The following is a 16636-nucleotide window of genomic DNA, read 5'->3' on the forward strand; positions in this document are numbered from 1 at the left end:
GAATAATGCTGAAATGAATATGGAAGTGCAGATATCTCTTTGACACATGAATTTCATTTCCTTTGAATATATACCCAGTGTTGCAATTGCTGGATCATATGATAGTTCTTTTTTTAAAAAATTTTTTGAGGAAACTTCATACTGTTTTTCATAATGGCTGTACTAATTTACATTCCCATAAACAGTATTCAAGGGTCCCCTTTTCTTGACATCCTTGCCAGCACTTATTTTTTTGTCTTTTTCATAGTAACCATTCTAATAGATGTAGGATGACATTCATTGTAGTTTTAATTTTCATTTCCCTGATGATTAGTGATGTTGAGCACTCTTTCATATACTTGTTGGCCTTTTGTATATCTTTTTTTGCAAAATGTTTATTCAGGTCTTCCGCCCATTTTTTCAATCAGGTTATTTGTTTTCTTGCTCTTTATAGAGCACCTATAAAGTCCTGGACACTTCCTCAGGAATTTGGATATATCAGGGAAGAAAATGAATAAAGATTCTGCACTAGAGCATTTAAATTTCTATTTTGGAAGACAGATAATAAAAGAATAAAAATAAATATAACAAATAAGTAAATTTGATAATATGCTATGTAATGGTAAGTAATGTCATCAATAAAGAAAACGTCCAGGTTGAGGGTGGTGGGATAGGGTGGGCAGGACTTAGGAGGAGTAGCCAATTGTCAGTGAAGATGTATTGGTAAGATTCAGATTTAAACCAAGTCTTGATGGTGAAGGAGCGAGCCATGAAGTTAGCAGTTTACCTGGAAAAACGACAGAGTAGTAGCCAAAACGAAGGCTCTAAAGCAGGAGCATGACTGGTGTGTTTTAGGGTAGAAGAGGTCAGTTTGGCTGAAGTGTAGTAAGCTAATGTGAGAAGTACAGGATTAGATCAGAGCGTTATGGGGACAGGGAGTTGGACCCAGAACAGGCAGCGCCTTTTAATTCCTTGTAAGGACTTTCAAATTACTCCAAGTGAAATGTCAAGCCACTGAAGGGTTTTGAACAGAAGAGCAATATAGTCTGACTTAAGTCTTAAAAGGATCATTTATGGCTTCTGTTTTGAGAATGGACTACAAAAAAGCAAGAGGAAGACCTGGGAAACTATTGCAGAAATCCAGGCAAAAGATGATGTTGACTTAGTTCATTGTGATTGCAGTGAAGAGAATGATAAAGGATCAGATTTTAAATATATTTTGCAGGTAGAGTGACATGACTTTCTAGTGGATTGTATGTGAGCAGTTAGAGAAGAGAGGGTGAAGGAGGATTCTAAGGTTTTTGACCAGAATCACGAAAGGACGGTAAAATGGAGTTACTGAGACCTAAGACAGAGATGGCTGTGGGGAGAGCGGATTTCCAGGATAAAATTCTAGAGAGATGTTAAAGCTATCATATATATGAATCTGAATTTGGGGAGGAAGGTCTGAGTTGGCAGTATAAAATTTGGAATTGCCATATATTATTGCCTAAATTGTCTTTCCCAAATTCATATATCGAAGTGGAGAAACTCCCAGTTCCTCAGAATATGACTACCTTTGGAGACAGGGCCTTTAAAATGGTGTTCAGATTAAAATGAGGTCTTTAGGGAGGATCTTAAACCAATCTGATTTGTTCTTTGAAGACGAGGAAATTTGGACACATAGAGCAACATTAAGGGTGAAGACACATGGAGAAAAGACCATTTGAGGTCACAGTGAGAAGCTGACCTCTGCAAGCTATGGAGAGTGGTCTCAGGAGAAACCAGCTCTGTTGACCCCTTGATGTGGGTCTTCTAGCCTTAAGAACTTTGAGAAATAAATTTCTCTTTTTAAAGACATCTAGTCTATGGTATTTGTTTATGGCAGCCCAAGCAAACTAATACACAATATAAATGGCATTTAAAGGTATGAGATTAAATGAGATCATCAGAATGAGTAAAACCTGGGATACTTCAACATCCAAAGGCTTAAATGAGAAAAAGGTGTAGAGGCAGAACATCGGTCAAACAGAAGAAACACACAGAATGTTTCCTTTGGTGGTAAGGGAACACACTGTGACATGCGGGAGAGAATGTTCAGCTGTGATGAGTACCACTGCTAGGTGAAGCAAAAAGAGTACTCAGAACTAACTGTGAGTTTGTAATGTAATGGTTTTTGATGACTTTTAGAAGATCAGTTTCAGTGAACAGTAGAAGCAAATATCTGAGTGAAGTAGATTCGAGTGACTAGAAGGAGAGGAATTGGGGACAGTAACCATTGAAAACAATTTTTGAAGAGTTTTGCTATAAAGAGGAGCAAAGTAATGGGGTGGTAACGTGGGAAAAGTGGAATGAAAGATTTTTTTTTAAAAAAAGACAGGAATAATAAAATGTAAGCTGATGGCATGATTCAATATAGAGAAAACTTTGATGATGCAAAAGTGAGAGAAACTGCTGAAGCAATGTGCTTGGGTAGATGAAAAAGGATAAGCTTTTATACACGGTATTAAAACATAGAAATTTCACCTATGGTAACAGTGGGAGCCAGTGTGAGTGCAGATGCCAGCAAGTGGATATTATGGTGGGAGTTGGCTAAAGGTTTGATTAGGTTGCTTCATATTTTTCTCAGAAAATATGAAGCAAGGTCATCAGGTGAGAGGGGAAATGGATAAGGAGGTGTTAGGAGCCGGAGGAGAGAGAAAAAGGTGTGAAGAGTTGTAAAGTAATAATGAACTAGAAATACATAGTATAATTACCTGACAATATTAGGGATTCTCTTGGGGTAATGAACATTATTTTAAAAGAAACCAGTTAATTTGCTTATGTGTTTTCTTATCAGCAAATCTCAAGTCCATAGTTGTAGGAAAAGAGTAGGCAAAGAGTAGGTGAAGAGCTGTGGTTTTAACAGGAAATACAGTGATACAAGTGAAGAGAAAATGAGTTGAGGATATAGGCAAGGGGGTAATTATAATGATGGAGAACTGAACTTAAGCTATGCATAGAGGGAAGTGAGAAAACCAAAATGCCGACGATAGAGTAACATCGGAAAGATCTATGGAATGGAGTCCCCGTAGGGCTGAGAGTTTTGGATCACCATTTAGCAAATGTTACATCATAATTGTTACAGGCAAGAATCATTGATGAATGCTAAACTTAGTTGACAAAATATGATGAGAAATGGAATATTTATAGTCTCCCTCCCTACCAGATACATATTAGTTACACAGAGAAAACTAACTTTGCAGTGGAGAAATCTGCATGTAACACCTTGACCAAATGATCAAAGTTAATACGAGCAATAATGGGACAAACCAACATCATGTAGCACCTAATATGATGCACTGAGAAGGGTGCGCCACTTCTGTGGTATTATTTTGAAAAATGCACAGCTTGATTTAATCACGAGGAAATAATGACAAACCCAACTGAAGGACATTTGACAAAATAAATGGTCAGTACTCTTCAAAAGTGCTAAGTTCATAAAAGTCAAAGAAAAAATGAAGAACTGTGCCAAATTAGAGACAAGATGACAATTAAATTAATTGTAGAATCCTAAATTAAATTCCATACTAAAAAATGAAAATATTAGTGAGACAACTCATGAAATTTGAATAAGGTTTATGGTTGTCAATGGTATTGCATCAGTCTTAATCTCCTAGCTTTCGTAACTATACTTTGATAATTATACTGGCTTTATAGGATGTTAACATTTAAGGAAGCTGAGTGAAGAAGACATGGGAACTGTTTTTACTATTTCTGCAACTTTTTATGAGTCTGAAATTGTTTTAAAATGAGAAGCTAAAAACTAAAATGTGCCATTGAGATATCAGAGAGAGTGGAGAGAAAACGCAGGAGGTGGTGGTAAGAGAGTGGGATGCATGCAGTCGCGGGGTGTCCATGGAACTAATGAGGCTTGAATTCTAGCTCCCCTCCCCCACCCCACTTCCTTACAGGAGCTTATTTCTTGGGAGGGGCTTTAGTAATATGTTCACAGGGATACGTGCTTTTGCCATATTTATAGAAGTAAACTATTTTGACCACAACCAGTTAAGATCACTCTCTGCCAATCTAGCTTCTTGTATGCAATAGTTGTCCACTTGTTGGATGGCAATGGAGAGAGGCCATAGGCATTTTTGAAATCTTACAAAGTCATGTCAAGGATACACTGAGTTTACTTTTTGTGATGTGATTTGTGTGCATGTGTGTGTGGTTTTCAGTCACTTCTGTGAATAGTGAAGCTATTGCAACAATGATTATGGGAGACAAGAGCCACAGCTTGGAAAATGAAGGAAAGCCAGTTATATTAAAGCAAGAAAGTGAAGAGAATATTCATAGTCTAATTTTAGGATAGAAAGCATTCTTCTGATTATGGTTCCTGAGGGACACGATAGAAAAGGTTTAGGAATCAGGGATGGGTAATAAAAGAGGACAAAAATCAAGTATGCATAGGGTCCAACAGGAGATTAAAGCATGGGAAATTCAGGTGACTTGAGAGTCCTTGTGGTGATTAATGAAAATAGAGTCAAGGTTACAAGTAGATTATTTCCAGTGGATTTCAGAAGTGTTGTTAGTGACAGAGCCAGATTAGAACCTAAGAACTGTAACTACCCAGTAAGTTATTTGCTTCTTGATTTATCATTGAGGTTAATGTTTATATAATTCATGGGAATATTCAATTATATTAAATGATTTTATTGTTTCGCCACACTTTGTAGAATTTATTGTGTTGTTTGTAATTTGACAGGCAGTCTTATTGAATACTTGGGAAAATGAATACTTACGCTTTCAATAATAAACTTGAAATTGCTTAAGGATAATCAACGTGATTAATATTTTTGACTAGTGGCACAGTTATATTCATGTTAATGAAAGGTAAATACAGCAATTCCATCTGATTTCACAAATCAATTTTATATCATAAATCTTAAAATGTTCCATGACAGGAATGGCTGAAACCTCCAGCTTATTGATTTTCTATTCCTGTCTAAAGCATTGTACAATCATTTAGAACTGTGTTAGCTTGACAGATAATGCCTTAAATAAATTTTAGTATAAATTTTACAGTTTCTAAACATTGGAATTGTGTGATTCTGATTCTGATTTGGTATTATTTTATTATTCTAAACGAAGTTTAATTTTTTATCCTTACCCAAATTTATCTTTAAGTCCACAAGTTATCACTTAGTAATACCTAATAATCTATATATTTCTAAATTAGTAATTGATTAATGAGTTAGCAATTAATATAAAGAATGATCAGTCTTTTTAATACCATTTTAGTTTTGCTGTTTACCCAGTTTTTGGTATTAGAAACTAATGATTGATTGGTAATATGTTTTACTGTTCAAGTACCCTTGACAAATCATAGAAAATTAGACTCATTGTACAAATTTCTTCCCATATATGTAAAGTGTAGCAGAGTTGAAAAAAATCAAACTATTAAAGCCACTATTAGGAAGAAGAAAAATCCCTTATGTTCTTTAATATCTGTCAGGATAAATAGAAGCTGTGTTTTATTCCACCCCCAGCAAAGTCTAATTAGATGAGCGCGTTTTTTACCTGGAGTCTTTGATTAAGAAGCATATTAGTTTCTTATTGCTTCTGTTACAAATTACCACACTTAGTGACTTAAAGCAACACACATTTATTCTGGAGGTCAGAAATCCAAAATGGGCAAGCAGGGCTGCACTCCTTTTGAAGGCTGTGGGTAAGAATCCGTTTTCTTACTTTTTTCCAGCTCTAGAGACTGCCTGTATGTCTTGTGGCCCCATTTCACTCCGACCTCTGTTTCCATTATCCATGGCTTTCTCTGTCCTGACCCTCCTTCCTCTGCTTGTAAGGACTCTTGTGAGTACATTGGGCCTGCCCAAGTAGTGTAGAGGAATCCTCTCATCTGAAGATCCTTAACTAAATCACACCTGTAAAGTCCCTTTTGCCATGTAAGGAAACATTCGAAGGTCCAGGAATTAGGACACGGACATCTTTGGGACACCAGTATTCAGTCTACTCCAAGCTTTAAGAAATGTTTATTTTCAGTTATTTACAGTATAAAATGGTATGCAGTTATCAATAAGATAAACAATGACATGTCATTATTTGGATTTTCCTCTCTGACATCAGACTAGTGACCATTATCTTAGTCACTTCCAACAATACGGTAATTTCTATAATAGTGAATCAGATTTTTGGTTAAAATAATATCATAAGGTTCTACGGTAGAGCAAATGATTGGGTGATGAGATTACATATGATTCCAGGACTCCTTGGTCCTTAGGGACTCTATACCATGAAAAGTATCCTGTACTGAGTCAGTGTTACACTCAGCGAAGACACTGCTTGAAAGGTGGACTGAAAATTTATTTCAAGGAATCTGAAATCCATAGCTTTTATAGAAATGTTGTCATTAGAACTATAGGTTTATCATATGTACCAAATAATTATCTAATCATATGGTTTAGTGGATGAAGCCAAATACGGCACTAAGAAGAAACAAATGGATAATGTAAGTTCAATGTGCATCTGAAGTATGATATGCTACCAAAAACAGTTATTGGATACAAAGCTTGATCAAAAATAATATTGTCAACATAAAAAAAAATAATTCTGGCAAACTTGGACCTGATCATCCACAATCTACAATACTTCATTTGTTTCTAAGTGCTATGTTTTACAAGGAATGTTTAAAAATAGGGGAACATTTGAGAAGAAAGGTCACTGAAAAATAATTGAGCCATATGAATAATCTAAATAGGAAATTATCAAATAAGTATATTTGTGAGGAAGGTATGATAGCTCTTTTCAAATATTCAAAATTTGAAAGGGTGTGGTTAAGGAGGAAAAGCAGATTAATGGGTCAGATTCAGGAGGAGATTGATCTTGCCTTGATAAAAAACCCAAAACTAAAGCTGAGACTTGTCTTTAGATTGATATGAGTTTGAATTGTAATAATTCCTACCTTCGAATTCCTTCAAGTTACCTTCAAGTTCCAGAAATTTAGCCTGAGACAGTTCAAAATACATCTTATTTGAATTAAATTTGAAATAAACAGGTTGCACTATATTTGAAAAATATCCAAAACATTGATGCCTGTAGCAACAGATTTATATAACGTTCATCAAGTAGATACTTAACTTAAACATCCAAGATATTTCTTTAAGATAGGCAGGTAAATAATAGGTTAGGAATAAAAAGTTTAGTTATATTCTGAACTGTGATACTGATTTCTTAGTGCTTCATGATTACTGAAGAGGACATTTTACAAGGCATGCAAAATTACAATTGTGACTTTGAGTAGTTTGCAGTCCTCAATTACGACATAGGTGTTTATATTCCTCTTGTAAAAACTAAACTGATGTAAGCCATCAAATCTGTCATCTATTCATTAATAACATCTATGGGTAAGTTGGTTCTTTGAATATAATACAGCTGATGCTCTGAGATTTTCTTTTAGTGCCTTTTGTATATATATCTGTTATTGCATTGTATTAGAATACCTTGTTTAGATTTCTGTTTTATTGACTACATGATTAATTATGGGAAGGCAGAAATATACCTTACTCTTCTCTTTGTCCACATTTCCTCAGCTAATTCTTGGTACAAAACAGGATTCAATAAATGTTGATTAAGCTGTAGTTAAAAAGTTTATTAAACATAGATAAATTTGTGGTTGGCTTTATTTAGATTAGGTACTGTCATAACAGACAATGTGGAAACTTTCCCTTATGAATGAGTGTTCAAAGATTTTCCACTCTTTGCTACTATAATTTCATTCTTTCATGTCAGAGATCAAAAGTCGAAGTGCCAGGCTAAGAAATAAGAAGAAATGAAAACTGGGCTAGACCAAGGAGTACATACACTGCCCCACCAGGAAGGTCCCAGAGCTGCTTAGCTCCAGCCAACTATTGCCATGAGGGACAGTGCAACCACATGTTCCAGGTTTTCAGGTGAAGATGAAAATTTGGATTTTTATATAAAAATTTTCAGTTTTAAAATTATTGGCTACTATGTGGACCATAAAGAAACATGTCGTTGAGCCATGTTTCACTTGCAGGCAGCCTGTTTGTCACCTCTGCTTTTAGGCCTTGAACACTCCTAGAGGCTGGAGAGAAAACACTCCAGATGAGAAGCATAACATGAATAATTTATACCTCATAAATGATGTCCTCAATACAGAGAATAGACACTTCTTTTTGAGAAGGATGGGACATACTGGAAACAGATGGAGGTGAATATGGAATGTGGTGGTTAGTCATACTAGGGAAAGCTATGTTACACAAGTTATGAAGTTTAGGACTACATATTAGTCTGTTCCCAAAGACTGGGTAATTTATAAAGAAATGAGGTTTAATTGACTCACAGTTCCACATGTCTGCAGAGGCCTCACAATCATGCCAGAAGGTGAATAAAGAGCAAAGTCACATCTTATATGGCAGCAGGCAAGAGAGCTTGTGCAGGGGAACTACCAATTATAAAACCATCAGATCTCATGAAACTTCCTACCATGAGAACAGTATGGGGGAAACTGCCCTCATGATTCAATTATCTCTACCTGGCCCTGTCCTTGACACATGGGGATAATGACAATTCAAGGTGAGATTTGGGTGTGGACATAGCCAAACCGTATCATTGCACCCCTGGCCCCTCCCAGATCTCATGTCCTCACATTTCAAAACCAATCATGCCTTCCCAATAGATCCCCAAAGTCTTAACTCCTTTCAGCATTAACTCAAAGGTCCACAGTTTAAAGTCTCATCTGAGACAAGGCAAGTCCCTTCTGCCTATGAGCCTGTAAAATCAAAAGCAAGTTAGTTACTTCCTAGATACAATGAGGGTACAGGCATTGGGATAATACACCCATTCCAAATGGGAGAAATTGGCCAAAATGAAAGGGCTAACAGCTCTGTGCAACTCCAAAATCCAGTAGGGTAGTCAAATCTTAAAGCTCCTAAATGATTGTCTTTGACTCCATGTCTTACATCCAGGTTATACTGATGCAAGAGGTGGGTTCCCATGGTCTTGGGCAGCTGTCCTGTGGCTTTGCAGGGTATAGCCCCTCTCTCAGCTGCTGGTGTTGAGTGTCTGTGGCTTTTCCAGGTGCACTTGGCAAGCTATTGGTGGATCTATCACTTTGGGGTCTAGAGGATGGTGGCCCTCTTTTCAGAGTTCTAGTAGGCAGTTCTTCCATGCGGACTCTGTGTGGGAGCTTCAACTCCACATTTCCCTTCCACACTGCCCTAGCAGAAGCTCTCCATGAGGGTCCTGCCCTTGCAGCAAACATCTGCGTGGACATCCAGACATTTCCATGCATCCTATTAAATCTAGGCAGAGGTTCCCAAACCTCAATTCTTGACTTCTGTGTACCAGCATACCGAACACCACGTGGAAGCCACCAAGGCTTGGGGCTTACAGTCTCTGAAGCAATGGCCTGAGCTGTATGTTGTCCCCTTTTAGCCATGTCTGGAGCTGAAGCAGCTGGGATGCAGGGCACCATGCCCTGAGGCTGCATGGAGCAGGGGTCCCTGGGCTCAGCCCATGGAACCATTTTTCCCTACTAGACCTTGAGGCATGTGATGGAAGGGGCTGCCATAAAGGTCTGTAACATGCTCTGGAGGCATTTTCCCCATTGTCTTGGTGATTAACATTTGGCTCCTCGTTACTATGCAAATTTCAGCAGCTGGCTTGAGTTTCTCCTCAGAAAATGGATTTTTCTTTTTTTTATTGCATAGTCAGACTTCTATTCTCTGCTTCCTCTTGAATGTTTTGCCACTTAGAAATTTGTTGTGCCAGATACCCTAAATCATCTCTCTCAAGTTCAAAGTTCCACAGACCTCTAGGGAAGGGGCAAAATGCCACCAGTCTTTTTGCATAGCAAGAGTGACCTTTACTCCAGTACCCAGCAAGTTCCTCATCTCCATCCTAGACAGCCTCAACCTGGATTTCTTGTCCATATCACTACCAGTATTTTCATCAAAGACATTCAAAAAGTCTTCAGGATGTTCCAAACTTTCCCACATGTTCCTGTCCTCTTCTGAGCCTCCAAACTGTTCCAACCTCTGCCTGTTACCCAGTTCCAAAATGCCTTCCACAATTTTGGCTGTCTTTGCAGAAGCACCCCACTCTATCATTAACAATTTACTGTATTAGTCTGTTCTCATGCTGCTAATAAATACATACCTGAGACTATGTAATTTATGAAGAAAAGTGGTTTAATTAACTCACAGTTCCCCATGGCTGGGGAGGCCTCACAATCATGCCAGAGGGCAAATGAGGAACAAAGTCACATCTTATATGGCGGCAGGCAAGACAGCTTGTGCAGGCAAGAGAGCTTGTGCAGGGGAACTCCCATTTATAAAACCGTCAGGTTTCATGAGACTTATTCACTACCATGTATTCACCATATATTTCTGGGTACTGAAAATATTTAAAACATTGATACAGACTTTCAGTGTTAAGTCCGTTATGAATTATGGCTTCAGATATGTTTGGTTTTATCAGTGTGATATTTTTGAAACTTTTCAGTATTTTATAAAAGATGTACCTCTTTCTTAAATTTTCCTATCCCTTCTATATTCAGACACATTCATTACTTGTATGGCAAAATAACAAAAACAGATCCCACTGGAGGGAATCTTGAAAGCAGATCACACTAGTTTTGCCTCACAAAAACATCATTGTCCACACATGAGTTTTACAAGAATAATCTTCCTGAAATTTTACTCTGATGATTGAAATGGTTGAATACAAGAACTGTTTGTTCTTAGCAGGTTGAATAGAACCATGAGATTGAGTGAAGAAAAGAAAGTAGTTAAAAAATTATATTATTAGTCAGAAAAACATTAACAACTGATATTATTGGAATGAAAATTTGGTCTTTTTGCAGAATTTCAAACATCAAAAAATTACTGGCCAGGTGCAGTGACTCACACTTGTAATCCTAGCACTTTGGGAGGCTGAGGCAGGTGGACTGCCTGAGCTCAGGAGTTTGAGACCAGCCTGGGCAACAGGATGAAACCTCATCTCTGCTAAAATACAAAAAATTAGCCAGGCATGGTGGTGTGTGCCTGTAGTCCCAGCTGCTCGGGAGGCTGAGGCAGGAGAATTGCTAGAACCCGGGAGATGGAGGAGGCTGTAGTGAGCTGAGATCGTGCCACTGCACTCCAGCCTAGGTGACAGGGCGAGACTCCATTCCCAAAAAACAACAACAACAACAACAATAACAACAAAAATTACTACATATTAAAAAAAGTTTTTTTTTTTTAAAAAAAACCCTGTGTTTTGTTGCAATCAGTACTTGTTAAATGTCTGAAGAATTTCATGTTTTTCATTGGTTGATGTTTCATTTACATAATGACTCTATGCAATTGTCAATTACATTTTTCATACAGGTTATATATATTGCATCTCTACATATTATTGTAACCACTACTTGTTAGTTTTCTAAAGAATTTTGTTTTCTGTCGGTCAATTTGTTTTAGATACCTACTCAAACATCAGTTATATTTTCCATGCAGTATACACATATGTGTTTAACATATATACATTTCTACAAAGCTATCTGGTTTTTATATAATTAGAGGGAACCAGAAAGATAGGTTCCCTCTAATTATATAAAAACAAGATAGCTTTGTGGAAATGCATACACACACACACACACACACACACACACACACACATATATGTTGAGTTGGAAGAATAAAGGAAAAGTAATTAAAGAAAATATTTTTCAGAATGCAGCTACATGAAAGCATAAAAGTAAACTGAAAAAAGAAAAGATGAGGATTGGATAGCTGTCTTAAATACAGATTCCCATGGAGATAATGGCTATTTCACAGGCTCAGAGATAGAACTCTTGAGCAGCAGATTTTCTCCCTCCACTTTCTGCGGTGGTGTGATTGGCAGAGACACAGATGCGTTATCAGCTTGCTGATACTGCCCTGGAGCGACTGATGGAGATAATTATGATTTCTAGTAAGAAAATTTCCCTAGAGACGATTTGTTATGTAAAGATAAAATGTATGTTAATGTCCTTCCACACCATGACCTTGGTTTTGAATTTTAGATTTCTTAGGTATTTCACTGGAAAACTCCAGTCTTACCTGGGTTTGGTTCTTTGACCTCAGATCCAAGGTTTTACTTTTTACTTTGGTTTATTGAGTCTTTTTAGGTATGTAATGGTTATGTTTTCTCTTTTTAGATGTGCTGACAACCTGCAGAAGACTGACAGTAAGGAAAGTGGTTTGAGAAAAAGTGAGGATATTTGCAGATTAAAAAAGCAAAACAACTTCCTATTTGGGGGAAAATCTCTGTGGTGAAAAAAATTGTCTCAGGAGGATTTCCCAACATCATAATCTTCCTGAACACTGAATTCTTTAGTTAACTACAGAAATCATGTTTTATGTAAATATAAGATGGGCAGGGAAGGAAAATTTCTTACAATATATTGCTAATAAAAATCCCTGAGGGAGTAATTTTAAATGATTTCTTAATGTGACAAGCAGATTTTTAATGATTTTCTCATCTTGAATCCATAAAACACAAGTCCTAAAGTATCATAATAAATACAACCTGAGCTAAAATTTGATTTCCCAGGTGCAATGTGGAATGTTCTACATCAGCATCGGAATTCCCATTGCTCAGGTTTCATTTCTATCTATACCTATGGGGATCATAAACAATCTTTTAATTGAAGTGATAATCCATAATAGCATTGATGGTTGGTGAATAAGCAGCAGAAACTGTAGTGTGAAAATGCTTCAAGTTTAATAGTGGTAACTGTTGAATTTTAAATTTTGTACTTTTTATCATAGACAAAAATGTAATTAGAAATTTTAATTAAATGAAAAGTTAATAAAAGTTGCTTGTCACATAGAGGGTAAAGACTCTAAATACATTTTAATATTGCTTTTCACCAAAAGAGTATTAATAATTAATAATTTCATAATCTCATACCTAGATTCAATTCAGATACTCACATTAGAAAGTCTGCATTTTTAAAGAATTATAAGACTAACAAAATCTGTTCTTTTTAATGATATAAAATGCTTGTCCATAAATAATAGATTTATTATTTTAGGAACCTTCAAAAATCCTTCAAATTTGACTCTTGTAAAAGAGTAAATGAGTTATTTTCTTCCGTGTACTGAATAATTTGTTTCTCTTGATGAATCACAAATTAAAACAGAACAAAACACACAGACACATATCACACACAGACACATACACAAAGGCATACACAAGACACAGATAGACAAACACAGCTTTACTAACAGCATTGTTATACATAAAAGTGATTTTTTGGAAGGGTGGATGTCTTTGTGTGTTTAGATAAGGATTTGATAAATCAAGAAGGTTGTGACTCCCAGAGTGTAAATGAGAAACTTTGTGGCATATACGAGGTCAGGGGAAAATTATCGTGTGCACTCCAGGTCAGTCACAACAAAAAAGTGGATTACAAAGTAGGTAATTTTTTTAATGAAGGATCATGAAAATCTCTTAATATTCATCAAAAATTGCCCAGAAAGGTTACATTTTCTTCTTAGGAAAATATCAAAAGTTTACTTTGCTATGAAATCTTTGTTTTTAAGAAAGCCTTCTAGCACTAGCATTCCAAAAACTTCATTTTGGAAGTCACTATCTGCAACAAAGAACAATATTAATTGTGAGCCCTTGAATAATGGCATTCACAGAGAGACACTGACAATATGCATATTCAGAGATATACCGTCTCTGCTTGCCAGCACCTATGGGCACAAAGAAGCTGAAGTTTGGTTAAAGAAATGGCCAGGGCAAGGAGTGAAGTTTTTGTAATGATGGTTCCAAGATAATAGGCTGGTCTTGACTGCCTGAGCTCAAGTGATCTACCTACCTCAGCCTCCCAAAGTGCTGGGATTATAGGCATGAGCACCGTGCCCAGCCTACCTGCAGAAGAATTTAAATACTTGATAAAATATTTAACCCAAGGTTAAATATTTTGAAAAAAGAGACATCAGTGGGACTTGAGATGGTGACTGATTTATTTACATTCAGATGTATGCTTTCTCATTTCAAAAAAGATTTGAAGCAGTTTCTACAAACACTAATAGACAAAATGTTCACAGTAAAAGTGAATGGAAAATGTACATATAAAGGAATACTGATGTTGATTTGATTATAAAAATAAACCAACTAAGTAATTGCAAGAAAGTGATTAAAAGGTCAAGGGTAGTAAAAGAGTCAACCAATATAAGAAATACACAGAGTGACGAGGGTGCATGAAAGCTTTTCTATGTCCCTGTAATGTAGCAGCATGTAGTGAGTATATTTTTCTTTATTTCATAGAACACTGCACAATACTAAAAGCTCACAGAGCAGAATTGAAATTGAGACCCCGAAATACATACAAAGAATCAACAAAACCAAAAGTAGTTTTTTTTTTGAAAGGATAAACAAGATCAATATACTGCTAGCTAGATTGACAAAGAAAAAAGAATATCCAAATAAGCGCAATCAGGAATGACAAAGATGACATTACGACCAATCTTACAGAAATACAAAAAATTCTCAGAGACTATTATAGAGCTCATCTATGCACACGAAGTAGAAAATCTAGGGAAAATGGATAAACTCTTGGAAACACACAACCTCCCAAGATTGAAACAGAAAGAAACTGGAACCCTAAACAGACCAATATCAAGTTTCAAAATTGAATATATAAATTAGTAACAAAAAACCTACCAACCCAAAAAGCTCCTGACCAGATGGATTCACAGCTGAATTCTACCAGACATACAAAGAAGAGCTGATACCAATTCTACTGAAACTATTCAAAAAAAAAAAAAAAAAAAAAAAAATCAAGGAAGAGACATTTCTCCCTAACTCATTCTATGAAGCCAGCATCACTTTCATACCAAAACCTGGCAAAGATATGATGAAAAATGAAAATACAGGACAACATCCCGATAAACATAAATGCAAAAATCCTCAACAAAACACTTGCAAGTTGAATCCACAGCACATCAAAAAGTCAATTCACTAAGATCAAGAATGCTTGATTACTGGGATTCTAGATTGGTTCAAATATGCAAATCAATGAATGTGATTCACTACATAAAGAGCATTAAAAACAAAAGTCATATGATCATCTGAATAGATGCAGTAAAAGCCTTTGATAAAATTCAATATCCCTTCATGATAAAAACCTTCAGCAAACTAGGCATTGAAGAAACATACCTCAGAATAATGAATCATCTATGACAAACTCACAGCCAACATCATATTGAATGGACAAAAGCTGGAATCATTCTTCTTGAGAACTGGAACAAGACAAGTATGCCCACTCTCGCCACTCCTATTCAACATAGTATTTAAAGTCCTACCCAAAGCAATCAGGCAAGAGAAAGAAATAAAAAGCATCTACATAGGAAAAGAAGAAGTCAAGTTATCTCTCTTCACTGACAATATGATTCTACATCTGGAAAGCTCCAATGATTCTGCGAAAAGGCTCTTGAAACTGATACAAATGATTTCAATAAAGTTTCACGATACAAAATCAATTTATAAAAATTAGCACCTTATCTATGCATCAATAATGTTCAAGCTGCAGGCCAAATCAAGAATGCAATGCCATTTACAATAGTCACACAAAAATTACCTACGAATACACCTTTACCAAGTAGGTGAAAGATGTTTACAAGCAGAACTACAAAACACTGCTGAAAGAAATCAGAGATGACACAAATAAATGGAAAAACCATTTCATACTCATCCGTATTGTTAAAATGGTCATAATGCCCAAAGCAACCTACATATTCAACACTATTCCTATCAAACCACTAATGCAATTTTTCACAGAATTAGAAAAAAACTATTCTAAAATTCATGTGGCACCAAAAAAAGATCTGAATAGCTAAAGCAATCCTAAACAGAAATAACAAGCCTTGAGACATCATGTTATCAGACTTCAAACAATATTATTCATAGGTGACGATGTGCTAGCAGCCTTCGATTGCTCTCAGCACCTCCTCATCCTTGGTGTTCATTCTGGCCGTGCTTGAGGAGCCCTTCATCCCACTGCTACACTGTGGGAGACCCTCTCTGGGCTGGCGGAGGCTGAAGCCGGCTCCCTCTACTTGAGGAGAGGTGTGGAGGGTGATGCGTGGGTGGGAACCAAGGCTGCATGCGGTGCTTGTGGGCAAGCATGAGTTCTGGGTGGGCACTGGCTTGGAGGGCCCCACACTCAGAGCCACCGCTGGCACCACTGGCTCCAGACAGTGAGGGGCTTAGCACCTGGGCCAGTAGCTGCAGAGGGTTCGCCAGGTCCCCCAGCACTGCTGGCCCGCTGGCGCCTCACTCGAATTCTCCCTGGACCTCAGCCACCTCCTGTGGGGCAGGGCTCAGGACCTGCAGCCCGCCATGCCTGAGTCCCCAGCACCCACCCGTGGGCTCCAGTGTGGCCGGAGCCTCCCTGACTGGCGCCATCCTCTGCTTCACCGTGCCCATTCCCATCAACCACCCAAGGGCTGCGGAGTGCAGGCACATGACATGGAACTGAGGGGCAGCTCCACCCATGGCCCCAGCGTGTGATCCACCAGGGGAAGCTAGTGGGGCTCCTGAGTCGGGTGGGGACCCTGAGAACTTTTATGTCTAGCTGGAGAATTGTATATGCACCAATCAGCACTCTGTCTAGCTCAGGGTTTGTGGA

The 16636-nt window shown here is 37.3% G+C and overlaps 1 protein-coding gene and 1 long non-coding RNA gene across 3 annotated transcripts in view; one reads left to right on the top strand and one right to left on the bottom strand.

Moving 5' to 3' along the window:
* Positions 1–7611, top strand: part of LOC105543908 — a 109136-nt gene extending 101525 nt beyond the window's left edge. Inside the window, exon 3 of the long non-coding RNA XR_001006687.1 lies at positions 5696–7611. This is a non-coding gene — a long non-coding RNA (uncharacterized LOC105543908). The remainder of the gene's footprint in view (positions 1–5695) is intronic.
* The window catches only part of GALNTL6 (polypeptide N-acetylgalactosaminyltransferase-like 6), a 1310737-nt gene that overhangs the window by 431976 nt on the left and 862125 nt on the right, over positions 1–16636 (bottom strand). The gene's annotated exons all lie outside the window — the stretch shown is intronic.

Source organism: Mandrillus leucophaeus, unplaced genomic scaffold (assembly GCF_000951045.1).
Source record: "Mandrillus leucophaeus isolate KB7577 unplaced genomic scaffold, Mleu.le_1.0 Scaffold292, whole genome shotgun sequence".
NCBI lineage: Eukaryota > Metazoa > Chordata > Mammalia > Primates > Cercopithecidae > Mandrillus > Mandrillus leucophaeus.